The sequence below is a fragment of the Ambystoma mexicanum genome, chromosome 2q (assembly GCF_040938575.1).
Source record: "Ambystoma mexicanum isolate Mex_15411 chromosome 2q, UKY_AmexF1_1, whole genome shotgun sequence".
NCBI lineage: Eukaryota > Metazoa > Chordata > Amphibia > Caudata > Ambystomatidae > Ambystoma > Ambystoma mexicanum.
In genome coordinates, this window is record NC_090924.1 from 92,589,585 (window position 1) to 92,608,922 (window position 19,338).

The 19,338-nt window shown below is 46.5% G+C and overlaps 1 protein-coding gene and 1 long non-coding RNA gene across 4 annotated transcripts in view; one reads left to right on the plus strand and one right to left on the minus strand.

The window, feature by feature from the left end:
• TEDC2 (tubulin epsilon and delta complex 2) overlaps positions 1 to 19,338 on the minus strand; it is a 202,938-nt gene that overhangs the window by 85,514 nt on the left and 98,086 nt on the right. The window lies entirely within an intron of this gene.
• LOC138568922 (uncharacterized) lies at positions 1,844 to 2,475 on the plus strand. Its single transcript, XR_011303000.1, has 2 exons — positions 1,844 to 1,982; positions 2,365 to 2,475. It is a non-coding gene; the product is annotated as an uncharacterized lncRNA (long non-coding RNA).

Genomic DNA, 19,338 nt, shown 5'->3' on the forward strand with positions numbered 1-19,338 from the left:
GCAACAAACAGCGGATACATTTTTTGGACTTGACAATATATTTGGAAGATCAAGTATTACAAACAACTACATTCAGAAAACCAACTGAAGTTAACTCAATATTACATGCTAAAAGTTGTCATTTTCGACCAACTATCACCAATATACCATTGGGTGAATATATCCGAGCGAGACGAAATTGTAATAGTAACTTAAAATTTGAAGAGGAATGTAATCTATTACAACGACGTTTTAGAAGGAGGGGATATGCCCAAAAAGACATAAGTAAAGCATATAAGAGAACCAAATTGATGCAGCAGCAGGATACTTTGAGACAGAGACAAGGGAATAATTTGGAAGCTAACATGCCGATTAGCTTTATCACTCAATATTGTTCAGACCACCAGAGATTACGAAAAATTTTGAACAAACATTGGTACCTACTTAAATTGGACAGTCATATTGGTGAGTTTGTGAGTGATCATCCACGCATTACCTTCAGAAGAGCAAATACACTTAAATCTATCCTTAGTCCATCGTTATTACCGGACATTGAGAGCACTACTCAAGGTACATGGTTACACAAGAAAGATTCTGGTTTCAGGAAATGTGGAGTCTGTCCACAATGTAAATATGCATACCAAAGAACAACGGAATTCGAAGATAAAAATGGAAAATGTTGGATCATTAAACAAGGAATTAATTGCAAAACAACTTTTGTAGTATATGGCATCATCTGTGTCTGCCACAAACTATATATTGGTAGCACCAAGAGACAGTTGAGAATCCGTATCCGTGAACATCTAGCCAAAATTGGCAGTCAAGACCCATCACTTCCGTTAGCTGAACATTGGCAAAAAACACATCAGCTACATCTCAAATCGGAAATTAGATTAATTGGTCTTAAACAAGTTTCCTTGAACAAAAGAGGTGGTGACAGAGTGAAGGCGTTACGACAAGCGGAAGCAAGAGCAATTTGTTACTTTAATTCGACAAATACAGGACTTAATACAGATAATGAAATGGTTTCATTCTTGTGAGATGTAGTACATTGCAATCTGGCTTCTCAAGCTCGAATAATTTTCATTGTTATACTTGATTTAGAATACGGCTCATTGTTTATTAGGAGGTTACATGTATTTCAGGGTGTTGTTAAAGGGATACCCCATCATAATTGGTAGCTCAGTATGTTATTTGAATGTTGCGTGTAATGCTCACCAACCTTTTGTAGTTAGATGCATTAGTGCCCGTGATTATACATTACTGTGATAGTAACCATTTAAGTATTCAACAAATATAAATTGGGTCAGGAGAAGCGTATACATGCTTTGTTAGTCTTTCAGGCTTTATTCAAATATTTTGAATTATATAGCATATGTAATTTGTAGAATGCTGGGGGATAGAATGCGGTTTTCAATGACGACGCTTGTCCTTGCGTCGCCGTGGTAACCGCGCACAGTGATGACGCCTAGTATAAGAAGGCATACCTGGTAAGCGTTCGGCTTACCTGCCGACGCGTGTGACTGTTTGTGTTCCAGGAACTGGTAAGAGAGGACCGCTTATCTCATGGTTTACTTTTCAATGAGATTTAGCTTTAATGGTACTTGATGAGTAGCAACGAAATAAGTTATATGTTGTGCTTTCCGTACTTGAAATACGTGTTCTATATTTGAAATGCGTCATCATTTCACGTAATGATGGTTAATTACAATTGTCTTCACTACGGAACTTATAATGAATTGTTTTGAATAAGGCAGAAATGGCCTGTGACCATTAAGAAGAGTTGTTTTGCCCATTTGGTGAAGGGCGGGATTTATTCTCATGAAAATGCCTAGTTGCCATAGGCAACCTTGATATACACAATTAATGTATATTCTAAATTGGACAATCAGTTTTATTTACCTTCGCTACTTACATTTTTTGTTTAGATTGATATTGGGGATTGTACCCCGTTACTACTACATGGACAAATAGTCATAAGAACTGGTTACATCAAATTTCGGGTAAGGACATCCACCAAGTTGTCAGTTTGTCTCAAGGGACCATTGCAGAATTTGGTTATATTATTCAATGAATTGAAGAATAATGATTACTAATGGGTTCTTTTTTCTTTTTGTTTGTGTTTTTGTTTCTGTTTTTTGTGCTCTTTTTCTGTTTACTCAAACATAACAATGTATTATGATATGTTTGCCTATTTTTCTACACCCATGAACCCTTCCCTTTTGCCCATCCTTGTTTTTCTGTCTAATTTCTTTCATGTTATTATGCATATTTTGTGGTCACGATATTTGAAAACTGGTATTATGTTATACTTTATGATGTCGTTCATACAAATTGTTTTTTGACTATGATATATTGTATGTCCTATATTACAATTATGGGTAGCCCGGATTTGAAAAAGGCTCAGTGGAGCCGAAACATGTTATCAATTATGGGCTCAATGGTCATGGATGATCAATAAAGCATAATCTAAGATTTAACTCAACTTGAGTTGTTGGCGCAGAGTCCTGTATTTTCATTAATTAATTTCTTCAAGTGTTATATGAGTAAACATAGAAAAGGGGGTGCACTAAATATATAATATAACAAGTAAAACATAACATAACAGTAGTATCTTCGGAGTTCTGAAGAAACAAACTCCATTTCCCAGAGTTCCCTAGTGTCACCAAAGAAACATCAACATGTGACTTAGTCCTCCAATGGGTGTCCTGATCCCTTCATAAACAGTCCTAAACATGATGCGACTTCCTCTTTCTTTGCTGCTCACAGCAAGAGATAAGTACCTTCATGTTTACCTCTGATTATAAACGTGATTTCATTTTTACATAATTGACATTGCTATATATGCTTAATTATTGTTTATGAGCGTACCTTGCCTTTAAATTGATTTCATTTTGCTCATTGCCTTCGTTGTTGACTCCGACGCCAGCTGCCTTCTGCTGGCGTCGGAGACCGCGTAATTCGAAGCCTCGCTTCGCGCTCGCTGACACAATCCGTCAGCTGTTTTCTTTCGGCGGGCTCGCGTCGGCTTCCCCGAACCATCGGTGCTCTCCTCGAGCACGGGGAAGCCGGCGCGGCTTCGCTACAGCTGTTTTTTCTTCCGCTTCAGGCGGACTTCTCTGCGGGCTCGCGTCGGCTTCCCCGACCCATCGGTACTCTCCAAATCGAGTACGGGGAGGCCGGCGCGGCATTACTACTGCCCGCAGTGCCGCCCACTAACCACCAGGGGAGCTCCTGCTCTTCCTGGTCCCTTCCTCTATCCGGCGCTCGAGTGCGCATGACCCTCATTTATAACGGTCTCTGCGAACTCGAGCGCCGGAACTTCTCCTCAGGCGGCAGCTATTATACTTCTTTACATCGGACCGACAGGATTTCGCACGCGAGTGCGGGAAAAATATCGGCATACATAATTTGCATAAATTAAAAAAAAAAAAAAAAAAAAAGAGAGAAAATCTCCCGTTCAGCATTCTATGAAGATTATAATAATAAGCTGAACTGATTTACTGGGCAGTGAGAGAAGGCGTTCAAGGGCCCAGAAGACAAGACAAAAAAAAAAAAAAAAAAAAAGTGAGTAAGGTGCTTTAAAATTTATTATGGCAGCGCAGTACTCACCCCAATCAGATCAGGCCTGGTCTGAGACGGAGGAAGATCACTGCTATATAGATGAGGTGGCAATGGCTAACAGCTTACAAAAAGTACTGGGACCCTCTGTGGAAACCAGTATTAAGAAAGCAGTAACAGACATGCTCATTCCCATTCAACAACGCCTAGAAACTATGGAAGAGCATTTAAGAGGGACCTCCCCCCCTGGGAGAAAGAGAACGCAAAAGAGAAAGCACCTTACGGAAGGGGGATGTATACCGGCTCGCAAGAGCAGAAGCTCTATGACCCCCCCGAGCCAGCCAACAGATGCCACAGCTGCCGTTTCGGACGCCTTCTCCAGGCTGAAACAAGCCTTTATGAATAGGAAGATAACCTCTTCCCATGAACCCTCTTACCTAGAGGAAGAAATGAGGGAAAATGTACCCTCCAGCCCGGAGAGATACGGACAGGGCACTGAAGATGACCAAAACAAGAGCGTCTACGACGCTGATCCTTCTCAATCCTCATCTGAAGAGGAAATTCAAATAGAGGGTTCAAAGCCCTCTGGTTCTGGGACTGCGGCAGACCCCATCCCCAAGAACACTACCGTAAACAAGCCTCCTGCAGAGGGGATGTTTACTCCGGAAGACCTTATACATCCCAGATCCACAGACTGGGAACCATCTTCAAAGACATCAAGATACATTCATTTCAATGTGAGTTCCCTGCCCAACTCCTCCGTCCATGATAACCTCAACTTTTCCCACGAGTCCAACCAATACCCATCCAGTTGCATAAACTGCATAAATGTAGACACTTTTTGAAATCCCATTTCCAATATATCAAAATTCTCTGGCTTTTTCAAGAATGGAGCATCCAACATTTCTCTCCGTTCCAAGAGTAAAGCTACCAACATTTCATATCTTCTCAATTCCCTGTCCCTCAAACCAAATTTCTCAACTAAACTCCCAAAAGGATGGGATAAGATTTGGAGAGTGCCGACGACAGCCAAAGTGGATTTGCAATTACGCTACATACATCAAAGGATATTGGGCAGAATATATTGGACTCCAACACGTATGTGCAAATTGGGTTTAGTTGATAATGATTTGTGTTGGGGTTGTGGAAAAGAACAGGGTACTCTGTTACATATGTTGTGGCATTGTGAAAGGGTGGTAAGATTTTGGAGGGAGGTTATTGACAGGATTGATCAGGTCTGGGACGTTGTTTACCCACGCAATCCCTTAGCAGTTATATTCCTGTCGTATGGTGGTGGGCGTAATGTAAGTTGGGTGATATTGTGCGGGGTGCGTAAAGTTTTGTTGGTGGCGGTTAAACAAGTGTTGAAGGTCTGGAAGACACGGAAAAAGCCGACAGTGGAGGAGTGGATTTTGGATGTTAGAGCTTTATCAAGATTTGAAAAAACTATGTTTAGTAAACAAAACAAGGCAGAACTTTATGATGAAATGTGGGAGAGTTTTAATGACCTTTATGGATAATGCTAGGTTGAATTATAGAGTGGAGTGAAATGGTTTACTTTCAGGTACTTTACATATAGGGGGGGGGAATTGTGTTGTTTATGTAGTTGTTTTGTGTAGTCTTGTTTGTCTGTTGTTATTTGTTTGATATATCTGGTTTGGTTTTAAGTTAATTTTACATTTTGATATGGTGGGATATGGGGTCATGGTATGAAATTCTGCTGTATTGCTTCCTGCTATTGTATATTTTGCAGTTCAATGACTTATGATGATGATACTGCTTGTTGAATATTGTTGAAAATGAGAAATAAAGAGTTTAAAAAAAAATAAAAAAAAAAGATACATTCATTTCAGGCTACGTAAGCCACTGGATAAAGAAGTTAGAGCTAGACTTCGAGCGGAATGTCCACGTCCGGATATTGCGGACAAAGTGGCTCTAACACCAGAACTAGATTCAAAAATGATTACCTTTTTAGGTAAAAACGTAAAAGACCCAAGGAAAGGCATAGACCGTGCCTGGAAGTCCTGCCAGGACAAAGTACTAGACGTAGCAGGGCCACTAGCCAAGATTTCAGATCTAGCGGAAGAAGCAATAAACTCCTCTAACCCCATTGACCCGATAATACTTTCTGGTTGGGTTCAACGAGCAATTTGCCTTCTAGGCAACGCCAGTTGTGCTATTTCGACAGAACGCCGAAAAGGCATTCTATATAAAATAGACGCCAAACTGAGCGAGCTGGCAGACACAGAGTCCGGTCCAACAGCACAAGGTCTGCTTTTTGGAGATCCTTTTATGAAGGAAATGGCGAAATTCGTGGGAACATTTACAGCATTGGACAAAGCACAAGCCTCCATAAAAAGAGTCTTCGCGTCCAAGGTTTTCACCAGGGCCGGACGAGGCAGAGGTCACTCCTCCGGCCGTTATTTCTTCGACAAAAGATCTCAACACTCCAGAGGCCAGCATAACTCCTGGCAAGAGCGCTCCGACACTTTCTTTCCCTCAAGAGGTCGTGGAAGAGGGCGCCCCTGGAGAAGATCGGCCAGATACCCAGCCCAACAGCAATCTACAGGTCAGTGTACTTATAGCAGCGCCAGCGCCCATGACTCCTATAGGGGGGAGGTTAATGATGTTTATAAATGCTTGGGATACCTTATCAGGAGACGCCTGGGTCAGGGACACAGTTCGGGGCCTACGCCTAGAATTTTTCGAGCAGCCCATTCAGACATGTCGCCCTACTCCAATAGTAATGTCTCAGACAGATCAAATCGCTTTAGACAGCGAAATACACAATCTTTGTCTGAAGAGAGCAATTCGCCCCTGTCAAAGCCAGGGAGGGTTTTTCAGTCCCATATTCCTAGTCCGCAGGAAAGAAAAAGTACGACCAGTCATAAACCTCAAAGCTCTCAACGAATACATCATTTACCGCCATTTCAAAATGGAAGGTATACACATGCTCAGAGATCTTCTGAGACCAAACGATTGGCTCATGCGTCTAGACCTGAAAGACGCCTACTTGACGATACCAATTCATCAGGCACATACGAATTACCTGAGATTTTCCTGGAAGAATCGAGATTGGGAATTCACAAGCCTACCTTTCGGGCTCTCTTCAGCGCCTTGGGTTTTCACCAAGCTTCTAAGGTCTGTAGTAGCTCATCTAAGAGAGCAAGGTGTTCGTCTTATTATTTATCTAGACGACATCATTTTTATGGCACAATCGCAAGAGCTAGTTCAGAAAGACACCAAACTAGCTATAGACTTGCTACACAGTCTCGGCTTCCTTATAAATTGGGAAAAGTCAATTCTTCTTCCATCCAAGACCATGGAATTTCTGGGCTTCGTCGTGGACACCCAGAATTGTCAACTCCGACTCCCAGCAGCCAAGATCCATTCTACCAAAAGGGAGATTCGCAGGATTCTGCAGAAGGACCTGTTCTCTCTTCGAGAACTAGCAAGAGTGATAGGGCTGCTATCCTCCTCCATTCAAGCGATATTTCCCGGCCCTCTTCACTATCGCGAATTGCAAAGACTGAAAGGCCAACACTTAAGACACAGTCTTTCATACTCTCAACTCCTAACATTATCTCCCCAAGCGAGGACAGAACTCAATTGGTGGCTCACCCACATGGAGGCCTGGAACGGCAGAGCCATTTTCGGATCTGCTCCAGATATCATCATCGAGTCAGACGCCAGCCGCTCCGATGGGGAGCGAGATGCGGCTCTATAGCCACAGGAGGGACCTGGTCCTATAAGGAGCTAGGCCTGCATATCAACTGCCTAGAACTTCTGGCAGGTTCCTTTGCAGTACGCTCCTTTGCCAGAGACAGAGTGAGTTGCTGTATCTTGCTAAAAATGGACAACATTTCCGCGGTAAGGTACATCAACCATCTAGGTGGCACCAAATCAAGACCTCTAGCAGAATTAGCCAAGGACTTCTGGCACTTCTGTCTGGCGCATCGAATCTCAGTCACAGCAGAATATCTTCCCGGCCTATCAAATGTGGTAGCGGACTGGTACTCCCGCCACTCCACAGACTACAGCGACTGGAAGCTCGACAGAGGAGTCTTCCTCCGCCTCCAGGAGATTTGGGGCCCAATGTTCATAGATCTTTTCGCCTCCAGACTCAATACTCAGCTACCACGGTTTTACAGCTGGAGACCGGATCCAGCAGCAACAGCAACAGACGCTTTTCTCCAACAATGGTCCCAAGGGGTACTCTATGCCTTCCCCCCATTCACCATGATAGCGAGGACCCTGGCGAAGGCCCGTCTGGAACATTCAGACTTAGTCCTCATAGCACCGGTCTGGACATCTCAGACCTGGTATCCAGTCCTTCTGGAACTTTCCTCGGATTTTCCAATCCTACTACCCCAATTTCCAGATCTTCTTCTAGATCCTTCAGGGCTGAGACACCCCCTTCTTCTCAACGGTTCTCTGACCCTGGCAGCATGGAGGATTTCAGGGCAAGATGGAGAACTCCAGGCATGTCACACAGGGCGATCAGTCTCATTGAGGAAAGCTGGGCTCCTGCCACCCTTAAGAGATATTCCAACTCTTGGGGCGCCTGGAGCACCTGGTGCCAGGAAAAAGGCTTACATCCAATTTCAGCACCTGTAGAGGAAATCTTGAATTTCTTAGCATCTCTAGTAGAAAGAGGGCTCGCCTACAGGACAGTGAACGCATATCGTTCAGCGATTTCAGCTGGTCACGACCTCATTGAAGGAATACCAGCTGGTGAACACCACCTCGTCTGCAGATTATTAAAAGGAGTAAGACTTACAGTCCCGCCCCTTTCCCGCTATGACAAACTCTGGGACGTTAACAAAGTATTGAATCTTTTCCTTTCATGGCATCATAATGAGGAACTATCACGTACAGCCCTCTCGGGCAAGCTTACTACTTTACTCTGCTTAGTCTCCTGCAGGAGAGTCTCTGATGTCAGAGCCCTTGACCTAGCAGGCAGAACCTTTTCTCCTGACGGTATTGTATTTCACATACACAGAAGAACGAAATGTAACTCTAGGGTAATTTCTTACCCCGCCTTCAGGGACCAACCCAAACTTTGTCTGGTGAAATGCCTGAAGGTTTATGAAGAAAAGACAGCCCCCCTTAGGGCCCTCCCCAACGGGCAACTACTGATAGCTCTGCGTAAACCACACAAACCAGTTTCCGCCCCCACTTTAGCGCGCTGGGTGCGCTGGACTCTAAATCAAGCCGGGATAGATACCCAGCACTTCGGAGCTCACTCTGTGAGGGGAGCTATGGCCTCTAAAGCCTTTCAGGCTGGAGTTCGACTAGAAGACATTATGAGAATGGCAGACTGGGCAAGCGAATCAGTATTTAAACAATTCTACTTGAAACCAGTAGATCAACCGGCATCTATTGTGGTGAGTAAGCTTTAAACAAGCATAATGGGAGCCTCCGGTCTTGACATAGAATAAAGATTTTCCATAATAACTTACTAGAAAGTCTTAATTCTATTAAAGACACGGAGGCGAGCATTATCCCACCCAATGAGAAAATAATACTGTACTTCTCTCCTAATTGTGACAATGTATTATTATAAGTTACTAAACCTCACAAAGAAATGATTGCATTTATGAGAAATAAATAAATAACCAATGACATTTTCTCCCACCCCGATAAGGGAACTAGGGTCGTTATATACATGAAGTAATTTGCTTTCTATCTCCTTTTTCGACAGCGCCTGCCGACAAATCCACTTGATCAGCTGTTCAACAGATCTAACAACTTCAAGTGCTACCTTTCCATGGACAACCAAGTTCGCAGCTTCGAAAGAGGAAGTCGCATCATGTTTAGGACTGTTTATGAAGGGATCAGGACACCCATTGGAGGACTAAGTCACATGTTGATGTTTCTTTGGTGACACTAGGGAACTCTGGGAAATGGAGTTTGTTTCTTCAGAACTCCGAAGATACTACTGTTATGTTATGTTTTACTTGTTATATTATATATTTAGTGCACCCCCTTTTCTATGTTTACTCATATAACACTTGGTACACAAAAATATCTTGCTGCTGAGCCTTTCTTTAAATATTTAAATAAAAGAAAGAGAAGCATAATGCTCGCCTCCGTGTCTTTAATAGAATTAAGACTTTCTAGTAAGTTATTATGGAAAATCTTTATTCTTATGAAGTGTGTAATGTTTAATGAGATGTATATGTTGATGTTAATTAAATGTGTGTAAAGTTTCTTTTTTAAAACATTGTTATTATTTAAAACACCAGCAACAAAGGCAGCATTCCTGAATCTGCTGGCACAAACACAATACCACCACATAACATTACAGCATAGTGCATTGCTTCACAAGGCTTCGTGTTCACGTTCCAATTGTTCTGAACTGGGGCATCCGACCCAGACCTTTAAGACGAGGTAGCAATACTTAAAGGCAGATGGAGATGCAGAATATTATTCAAACATCAATAATCAAAACTGACTCAGGAAGTTGGCAAAGTGCGACTATTTTAATGTCAATTATCTATGACAGGGAGTTACAACAAACATCAATGCGTTCGCTCGATCTTCACAATCAATTCAACACATAAAAAAAGCAGTTTATATACAAAAAACTTGTCACTATTGACGTCAATCTACATTGCAAACTACAAAAACCCATTTGGAATGATGATATGCTTACAAGGAACATCTAGGTAAACGTTCCATACTGGTCAGGGAAGGTGATTAGGTCTCTAACATCAGGTGGGGCAACTAAGCCCTCCTCTAGTGCAGGTCACCACGAACGCCATCAAATACACAATGTCCCATTGGTTACAGAAACTATTGGGCTCTCTAGAACATGTCCTTCTATAATTGTAGATATAATATTCCACCTACACATGCAGGTTGGCATCCATGTGCTAGTGGGTTGGTCACAACCGTAGCTTCCCACCAATTAGCCATGACATCCATCATCACACTTGCCGCCTGCTAGTCAATTAAGGCTTTGAACTTGGCCTTGGAAATGTTCCTGTGCTGGAGAATATGTACTCCGTCTTCTAGGTTTCGATACAGTTCATCATAGTGTCTATTTTAATCTGACCACGTGACTGTAGACAATGGTTTCGAGTCTTACTGCATTTAAAATACTACTATTTGATGAACCTCTGCCGTCTTCAATGTTCTCGCTTCTCATTTAAGACAGAAGGTTTGTTCTTTTCACACGTTCTGTAATTGTTTGTACGCACATACAGGCCCAAGGTGGCCTTAACTTCTTGGTCTTGATCCAACCAAGCCTTTCTTTGATTCACCTCCATGGTCATTTTCGATTTTTAACTGCGAGATACTGAAAACGTCTTTGTGCATCGAGCTCTGCTAAAGCGCGTTGTGGAATCGGTATTGTACGATCGGACCGAAAAAAAAGGTCCGACCGTACAATACGACCGAAAAATGCTACCACCAAAGGTTCGAACACCAAACGTTCGAACCTTTGGTAGTAGCATTGCAGGTAAGTAAAACATTTTTTTTAAAAAAGACTGCGGGGGTGTCCCCCGCACACTCCGCACACTATACTGTATGGTATAGTGAGCGGGGTGTTGCGGGGGGACACCGCCGCAGCACACCCACGAAAAAAAGAAAATAAAACAGGGGCTGCAGGGGTGTCCCGCGCAACACCCCGCTCACTATACTTGAGTATAGTGAGCCGGGTGTTGCGGGGCAAACCCCTGCAGACCCCTTAGTATGTAAGTGTGTTCACATGAGAAAGGTGCAAACTTTTGGTAGTTCGCACCTTTCTCGGATCACTTATAATCGTGGAATCATCCATAGTCCTTACATTTCCAATGTATATAAGTTGGCGCATAGCCGCAATCTATTCACTACAAAGCCAGCATTAAAGAATACTTTGTCTACTTGCGTTGCTGTGACTGTACATTTATAAAATGTCTCGATAACTTCTTCATTATTTCTGTAGCATGAACATCTTCACTTCAAGCTCGAAATGTTGCTCATCCTTTATTTAACACCTTGAACTTAGAGCTTATAGAATCTTTGTTCTCCCATCCTCTGCATCTCTTCTGGTGTGCGTCGATTCTGCTCTTCATAACGTCACCTTTCTCGCTCGCTTTTCCCACTTCCTCTGGGATTTCATTCAAATGGCCACCATATTGTCATGTATGCATGTACGGCTTTCTCAATGGAAATCTTACTTCCAGGATTCTCTTTGGTACAGGTATTGTTACTGTCAATGCATGTGTTTCACATTCTGGATCCCAACATATAGGCAACATGAGGGAGGAGCTTTGGGTGGGGGTTCTTAGCTCCACCTCTACACTTCAGACAAAGGTCTCTGCCTCGTTGCCACGTAGTTTGTATGGACCCCAAATGTCTCTAGGCCTTGCATCCGCATGTGTCACGAGTCTAATCTGCTTCTATAGAAAAACAATATGCTATGTCTTTTAACCATAGATCCCCTGTGGGTGCGTCGTCCTCCTGCACACCATCGACAACCGCCTTTTAGCCAGAGTGAGCAGTAACCCGGCAAGTCGTCTTACATTCCTAGAGATATCCATAGTATGTCCTGATAGCGCCTCTAACGGCCTGGTTTAAATTTGCTCAGCAAAAAGGGCCCCTAAAACCTGGAATACCTCAGCCTATTGGAGGACATTGCCATGCCAGATGGATAAAGGTGGCCAGGGAGTAGGAACACCTCGCACACTCATCAGACTTATCTAGGAAGAAAATACTCAGAGCAGCCAGTGTATAATAAGTCTAATGTAAGTATCTAAAATGCAGCAATGTATACCGGTTGTTAAGGGAAGCAGGTCTATTCTGTTTAACAATAGCACCACACCTCCTCGGGTTTCTAGGTGATTTTGGGATGGTGGCAAATAACCCTTTCATAGTATTCCAAAGACTAAAATATAGGAAAACATCCAACGGCGAGATTCCTCCCAGCCTCTTAAACTCCTCCAATGTGATAGACTACCCAAGGGGGAACAAATCCTGCAACCTACTCAACGCAAGCCTCTGCATGCAGTGCATCAACAACTGTTCGCCATTGTGGGGAACCGGTGGCATGCATGTGATGGCTAGGAGCGGGGAGAACCAGGTAATCCGTTACCATCTTCTGGCCGAGCCTACTCCATGCTATGCTATGTACGTGCAGTGCACTATAGTACACGTCCCCACCTTGCCACGAGGTTTCGTAAGTACCACTGCCCTTAAAAGCGATGGTGCCATCAATGCAGTCTCGGAAGGATAGCTCAGCGGCAACGTGTTCGCCTTGGAAGCAAGATGACAAAAAGCAACACAGGTTTGATCCCCGGGTCCGCGCTTAGAAACCTCTGGGTATTTAAGGATGTTATAAATACGCAACTAAGAAAAAAAGCAAAAAAACTATCGCTGTAACAGCGCCTCGATGCCCGCAACTAAAAATGAAAAAAAATGCAAATGCCCGTTCAATTTGCACATTTGGCCTATCTGGAGCAGGATCATACTAGTAGGACAGTAGTGAGCCTGAGCAGGTAGGTAGTAGGATTCAAGATCAGGAAGCACCAGCCCACCCTTATCCAATGGCACATCAGCTTGCCCAGCTCACCCGGAGATGTTTACCAGCCCATATGAACATAGTCATCCTCTTGAGCGCTGTGAAGGAGGAGCTTGGAGCCACCAAGGGCACATCTAAAAAGACATACAAAAGCATTGGCACCAATACCATCTTAACTAGGGAAATCCTGCCATACAAAGAGGGGAATCTTTATCCATCGATCAGCAGCCAGTTTTGCTTCAATACCCTACCATAATTCCTCTCCCACAGAAGCTTAGGTGCTCAAGCTAAATCTATCCCCAAATACTGAATGTGTCTCAAATACCACTGGAACCCCAACCCGTCCAGATATACCACAGCCTTATTGTTAAGTTGGAACAGTTCTGACTTACCCGTATTACTCTTGAGACCTGAGACCCCCAAAGTCCTGCACCTCAGCCATGACGGGCTCCAGATTCTCCATCAGGTTGCTTATATATAGGACTAAAGTTAAAAAGAGTACGATCAGCAACCCCAGACACGCGTTTCAACCTAGTCAGGCCTCATCAATGAGGTGAAACTGAGCCTCTAAGACACAGTGAGCAAGGGGTCCACGTCTGGATTACCCGGGGTTACTTAGGGTGAAACCCCAAGAATGTCAAAGTTGCAAAGGAGTGTGGGAGTCCCTCTACTGAGAACACTAAAGGCCAAAACAAGTGTCTGGGGTTGCTGATGGTGCTCTTGTTCAGAGGAGATTTGCCTAGCATTTCGGTGCTGGACTGCCCTTGTGGGTGGGACAAAGACTGTTATGCAAATAGATATTTCTCCTCCGTGAAGGGAGCAATGAGCTAAAAAGTGGTTGTAGACCCTCCTGAGCGGAAGGAATTCCATAGAACAGGGTACTTGATCCATGTTCGTTCTCAGTTGAGGGCCTTCCAGACTCCTTTATATATAGGACCAGGTCATCCACATATAATGAGAAAACCAGTCAAAGGCCTTTTCTGCGTTAAGTAGGGCAGCAACCACAGGGACTGCATTATATACAGCAGACAGTAAACCAAGCACCTGCCTGAGCCCATGAGATGTTGACCTCCTTTGTATAAATCCTGCCTGCTCAGTCTTCACACACAACTCTTCCACAAAAGCACTGGTCTTGTGGCCAAAATCTTAGCCAAGATTTTTTTGTCCATGTTTATGATCGCAATTGGTCGATATGACGAACACTCCGACGGATCCTTCCCACCCTTAAGTAGCACCGTCGTTACCGCTTTCCTCATGGATTCCGGTAGAATCCCATCTTCACGGGCACATTGATATACCTTGAGAAGGCACTGCGCAAAATCAGCAGAGTATGCTTTGTACTGTTTACAGTGAGGCCGTCAGGCCCAGGGGCCTTCCCGGAAGGGAGTTCCCTGATGGCATGTTGTATCTCCAGCAAAGTAAGAGGGTTGCATAGCCATTATATCTCTTCGTGGCTAAACTAGTGTAGAGCCATTCTCATAGCTCTCAACTCACCCGCTTTTGGCGGGTGTCACCCGCCTTGTAAAGGGCTGACTCACCCGCCAAGCCTCCTGCACGCCCATTCATTCCAATGGGCGTCTCACCCGCCAAAAACAAAATCGGGTGATTTCACCCGCCTTTGTGACACAAATGGTTGAGAGCTATGCATTCTTACAAGGAATTTATCAAGAACCGGCTGAGCAACCTCCAACTGTGAAGTTGCAAAGTATAAAACCAGGTATAAAAGTCCCTAAAGGCCTGTGTAATCTCCATATCAGTGCCACTTACCCTCTCATTGGCATAATTTATCACAACAATGTACGTCTGTGGGGGGGGTGTGGCTAACTGCCATGTAGAGCGGACGTGTCTCCTGTGAGCTCCGTGCCGATGTGCCATCATAAGCTGTTTTCATGTATTTTTGCTAGCTTTTAAACTTTGCAACTTGCACCATTCGCCGCCGGATCCCATCCGCAATCGTCTCTCAGACGGCTGGGGACAACTAACGCCGTCATACGCCGAGTGAGCAGTGCCAGAGCAGAGAACGAAAATGGCGGCTCCCGCGTCCTGAGTCTCGAGGGACCGGAGCGCGCCTGCACCGCAGAGGACGTTGCCCACCGGAGCGCATAGGGGGGCCGGAGCAGACAGCCTGCGCCGGGGTCGAGGGAGAGGAGAGGAGCAGCTGTGCTCGCAGACGGAGCGGGCCGGCCCCTGGGCCTCCATCCAGCAGCGTCCTGCCTGTGGAGCGTGGCGGAGCCCAGCGGAGCCCTGACAAGACCAGCGGGCAGCTGGTGCCACGAAGGTAAGCGGGGCGGGGGGTAACCAGCCCTGACTCGTGCTTCGGGAGCGGAGCGATAGAGGACCCGCGGTCGCATAGTGCTCCGTCCCCCTGCTGCGGGGCTAGCCTCCCCGAGTTGCTGGGACCTCGGCCCCCCCCCCGCCAACGTGAATCTACATTAGGGAGAGTCGCAGGAGAGGATCCCAGTAGTCCCCCATCGCCTGGAACCGCCTTGCGCCCCCCTGCAGTCGACAACGAGGGCGGCCCATGCCCGGCGCACTGTGCGCCCACAAGAACTGGTGAGCCCACGGGCAGCCATAGCTGACCCGCCGCCCAACATTGACTACACAAGCGCCTACACCCACGGGACGGGGTGTGGGCACTGCGCAACTCCCTGACCCCGCCACCTGGACCTCGGATGTACGGGGCCCCACCTTGGCACCCAGAAATCACCGCCTAAAGGCCCCACTGCTCACTCACCACAGAAAGGGGGTGCCAAACAATTGTAATACGGCGAGGGATCGGAGCATGACCACCTTCGCGCAGCCTGCGCATTACCCCTTCCTTGACATCTGAAACGGGCGCTGTCTCCCGCCTCACTGGGCCGAAGCTTCTCCCCCCACTACAGCGACCCCTGGGTCCCCTTGGGACACCCGAGCAGCCTCACACCTTCACCTCGGCCCCGGGAGGTACTGCCTTGTCGGCCCTGCAGCAACAGTGAGAAGCACCCCTCCGTGACTGTGACTAGCGGCCTACCACCTGCGCCCCCGGCGTGAGTGGACTGTGTGCTCACAAGATGGCTGGTAAAAACGGCAGGCCCAAGCAGCGACAGACCACCATGGACACTTACGCAGCCAGCGAATCTCCGAACCTTGAGAGCTCGAATAAAGTGACCACAGACGTTCAATCAGACCCTACGGCAACGGCGACACCCGAACCCAGTAACAACCAGCTCCTCGAAGGCATCAGACTACTCCAAACAATGATGGAACATAAAATCGATGCCGTTGCCATAGACCTGGGCCTCCTGCGCCAGGATGTCCGCTCCTTAGCCGGCAGGACTGAGGTGCTTGAAACAAGAAAATACTGAATACAAAACGCACCTCCTCCGAGACGTCGACGAGCTCCAACAAAGGGTCAAGAACTTGGAAGATAGGGCAGAGGAGGCGGAGGGAAGAGCCCATCGTAATAATATTCGTCTCCTCGGGCTGCCGGAGGGTTCTGAGGGCTCCGACCCCACTAACTATGTAGAGGACCTCCTGCTACAGGAGGTGGGAGCTGGTAAACTCTCCCAAGGCTTCACAATTGAAAGGGCCCACAGATCCCTCGCTAAGAACCCTCCACCGGGCGCCCCACCCAGGCCGGTGATAGCAAAAGTTCCTAACTACAAGGACCGAGAGGTAATCCTGGCCTTTTCCCGAGCAGGTGGTCAAATCAAACGGGACTCCGCCACAATCGCTATCTACCCTGATTATACCTTCCAGGTTCAAATGAACAGAGCCCAGTTTATACACACGAAGGCCAGATTGAAGGCAGCTGGGTTGCGTTATATGCTTCTGTACCCTTCAAGACTTAAAGTGCTGCACAACAATAGGGCACACCTGTTCGACACTCCGGCACAGGCCAGAGACTGGATGGACGGACTGCAAATACCTGATGTCGAGGAAAGAAAGCGGAAACCGAGATAACGTTTCTCCCGCCATCTCGATAGGAATCATGCAGCCTCTACCCACCGCCGGCGGCGAATTGAGCTTCCACACAGCTGATCAGATCCTTAATAATAGGAAAGTTTCTTCCCTTTTTTTGGGTGAACATACCCACCCGTATGGCACCTGGAGACCTGTGCACGGTCCTACGGAGCAGAAACGGGATTGTCATAACGAGGGTGACCTCGCTGGGCTAGTTCTATGTTTGGGTTGTTTGCAGTTAAAGGGGGGGGGGTGGGAAACAGGGAGTTATTACAGTTGGGAACTACAAACGGAAATTACCGAGATCACGGAAGCCCTCGATATGCATTGCTGCACTAACTAGATCCCTGAGTCCTGCTGGCCCCACATGTCCGTCCACGTAACACCTATGGCTGACACAGTAAAGATCGTTACTTGGAACGTCAGAGTCCTAAACAGATTCGTCAAACAACGACGCGTCCAATCTTACTTGAAGAGATGCAGGGTCGGAATCGCCATGCTCCAAGAGACTCACCTAACTGCCAAAAAGCTAGATGGCCTGGCCAAAACCTGGCATGGCACCCTAGTGGGTTCCGATTACTCCTCCTATGCCAGCGGGGTCTTGATCTGGATTGCCCCCAGGGTCCCCTTCAGGCTTACTAGTACTAAACAACGAGGGGAGGATGGTTGTGGTTTGTGGCTCTATCGAGGGCAAAGAGCTATGCCTAGTTAGTACTTACGCACCCAACCACGACGCAACTGTCTTCTTCCACTCCCTCTATACACGGCTCACCCCATATATGGACAGAATTATGATATGGGGAGGCGACCATAACTGCACCCTTGACCCTCTACTGGATAGATCCGACAAACACGATCGCCCCTCCCCCCCGGCCAAAATACTTTCCAAACTAGTCCAACAATTGCAACTCAGTGATATTTGGAGGGACCAGCACCTGGAGCAACGCGAGTACTCCTTCTACTCCCCACCACATGCCGTGCATACCAGGCTAGATTATATTTCTCTCAGCCAAATACAACAGTCTGCATTTGTTGACGCGCACTATTTGCCGATGGTACTGTCCGATCACTCTCCCCTGTTGGTCACCTGGGAGGTGTTCCCGCCAAAATCCCCCATTCCCACGTGGAGATTGAGAGCTGAAGCCCTACTTGATACAGCATTCAGAGAGCGCATAAGGGACGGTACTGAAGAATATTGGCAGAACAACCTACATAGCGTTAAATACATGAGCACCGCCTGGGGGGCATATAAGGTGGTCATGAGGGGTGAGATGATCGCAGCAGTTGGGGGTGCCCAGAGATCCATCACAACCCTGTTGGAACGAGCCGAGAGAGACCTGTGTGCCCTCGAGGGCAGGGCTGACCCATCCCCTGATCATTTACATAAAATTACCAAACTTAGACAAACCTGCCTAAAGCACTGGGAAGCCCTAGGTAAACTAAGCCACGCCAAACACACGGAAAGAGTCCATGCCTTGGGGGACAAACCCGGGAAACTCTTAGCCTGGCTCTATAAAAGGGAAACCCCCAGGCCACCCATTTGCCACATTCTCACACCAGACGGCACTGCCGTGCATACCCAACAGGAAATTAATTTGCTTTTCTCGTAACTTCTATCGCAACTTGTACTCCGAGACCTCCCCCCCTTCTGACACAGGGATCGAAGACGCCCTTGGTGTCATCAACTTGCCTAAACTAGACTCTCATATGGCTGAGACCCTTGACGAGCCCATCACTCCCGACGAGGTCAGGGTGGTAATTAGATCGCTAACCGTTGGGAAAACACCGGGCTCGGATGGCCTCCCCGGGGAGTTCTATAAAACCTATGAGGAAACACTTGCCCCTATATTGGCTCATGTCTATAATGAGGCCTTTGAGCGTGGCACCCTCCCGGATTCCCTGAGCGAGGCCGTGATAATATCCCTACTCAAACCAGGGAAGGACGGGGCAGATTGTGGCTCATACAGGCCCCTCTCTATGCTAAATGTATACTGCAAGATCCTCACAGCACTGCTCGCTAACAGACTACGCAGAGTGATCCCACTGTTGATTCACCAAGACCAAACCGGATATGTCCCCGGACGATCCATCACTGAGAACCAGCGTAGGTTACATCACGTCATTTATAGTACCGAGGGAAGATCACAGAAACTTGCAGTGGCGTCACTGGATTCCACCAAAGCTTTTGATTCTGTGAGGTGGGAATGGCTATATGCTACCATGGCAAAGATAGGAATAGGCCCCGTATTTCTGAAATGGACTCAGCTGGTTTATGCCAACCCCACTGCAACGGTACGAACCAATAGAACCTTTTCCGCGAAATGGTCCCGACACAGGGGCACCCGTCAGGG